Below are 2,030 nucleotides of genomic sequence, written 5' to 3'. Positions count from 1 at the left end.
AAAAAAAAAAACCTTTTTAATTCTATTTATTTTGGTTATTATTTGCTTTTATGTCTTCTAGCTTCTTAATGTTAAGACTTGGATCATTAATCTTATGCTTGCTTTCTTTCCTAATATAGGCACTAGAGCTATAAATTTCCCTCTAAGCACTGTTTTAGCTGCTCCCCATGAATTTTTGTATGTTTTGTTTTTATTGTCGTGCAGTTCAAAATGTGAAGTCTCAGACTTAATTTTTTAAAGATATCCCTATTGAGTTCTGGAGGATAGCAGATGGCTGTGGTTTCATATGGAAAAAGCTGTGGGGCACAGAACAGGGGTATATTCTGCTTAGTGAGGTTGAAGGATGCTTCCTAAGATAGTCCTATCATGCCCACACATTTTATAATCCATATGCCTCAATTCCTTTCTGTTTTGAAGATAAAAGTGTAAGAAGTGGGAAGCAGGAAATAAAATACACAAAAATATAATGGAAATTAGAGAGGCAGAGACAGTGGAACTTCATGTGAACAAACCCATTTTTATTTCTACTAAGTGTATAGCTTCCTTGCGGGAGAATAAGGACAGTGGAATTTCACTGCTTAACATTTGCTGTCTTCAAAATTCCTTCTCTCGGCCTTGGGCTTTAGCCTCCAGAATTCTAGATGCTCTGGCCAAGTAAAATGTGCCTGAGCCTTCTTCACATTTTGTGGTCCAGCCTAACTCCAAATGCACTTAAATATCCCTCAATCCATGTCACCTTTTACAATAATAAGCAGTTTGAGAGGAAATCTTTATGTTATGTGTTTATAATTTACATATGTATATGCTATCATTAAGAAAAATTTAAAATATTCCAGAAAATAAAAAATAAAAATAAGCAGAAGGAAACCAATCAAATATCTTTTTTTACCACATAAATATGGCTCCAAGAATTCTTGTGTGTACTTTGTCTAGTCTTTTTTTGAATTTCTCCAAAATTTTAATGTAATTGTGATGTTATAAAAATATATTTTATCCTGAATTTTTCTAACACTGTGTAAAACTTTATCAAAATCATTTAGTGGTTAATTAATATTTCATCAAATAGATGCCAACTATATTTAAATGTTCTCTTCTTGATTGTCATTTGGATCACTTCCATTTTTACACAAATATAAATAATATTGTAATGAGCATCTTTATGCCTAATTTTTTTTTTTTATTTAGTTGCTACATTTATTTCTGTAGGTCTAACTCTCAAAAGTAGAATTATGGTGTGAAAAAGGATGTAAACATTTAAAGCTCTTGACAAAATATTACCTTGTATTTCTAAAAGTGGGCTTTGAATGAATTACATTCTTATTTTGGGGATCAAAAGAATATTTAGGTTTTAGTTTCTTTTTCCTCTTAAAATCCTTGTGATTTATCTTTAGTGGAAGAAATCTTTTTATAAATTGGTATTTTTCTACTTTTCCTGTACTCTATTGAAATTTTTTTCTCTTTGCCTTTCTCTTTTTAGATGTGTATATGTATTTGTGTATGCATTTATTTTCTCTGTATTTCCCTTTATTATTCTAGGGATTAGGGTGGAGCAGAAATCATTTTCTTTTCAATCCTTTTTTTCTTGGGTCTACATTAGGCATTGCTGTCATAAATTGTGATACATGAATTATGGAAGATTTGGGAAAATTAAATAGGATCATGGTTAGTCTATGGTTGTTCAATAATCAGAAGTGATGCACATACAAACCCCTCCCCCAAATATATATTTCTGCAGTGATTTACTACTTGAAATATTTGGTCTTTTATCCATTTATTCATTCATTTACTTATTGACTCATTTACTAGTGCTGAGCTCAGTTCACGTGTAAAAGTGGATACAACACTTTCCTCCTGAAACTGAGTTAGGTTTGGTGTAAGGTAAAAGAGAGACTGATTTGGGACAGTATGTTGTTTCAAAAATAAAAGAATTTTGTTTTCTTCTTTTCTTGACCCTTCTTCCATTGGCGCATAGTGTCAATGTTTGGACAATCAGAAGGTTAATTTAATTGAATGGCTACCATTACAGAGAC

Source organism: Galeopterus variegatus, unplaced genomic scaffold (genome assembly GCF_000696425.1).
Source record: "Galeopterus variegatus unplaced genomic scaffold, G_variegatus-3.0.2 Scaffold6551, whole genome shotgun sequence".
NCBI classification, from domain to species: Eukaryota; Metazoa; Chordata; class Mammalia; order Dermoptera; family Cynocephalidae; genus Galeopterus; species Galeopterus variegatus.
The sequence above is the reverse complement of the archived record's forward strand: the minus strand, read 5'-3'. Positions refer to the sequence as shown.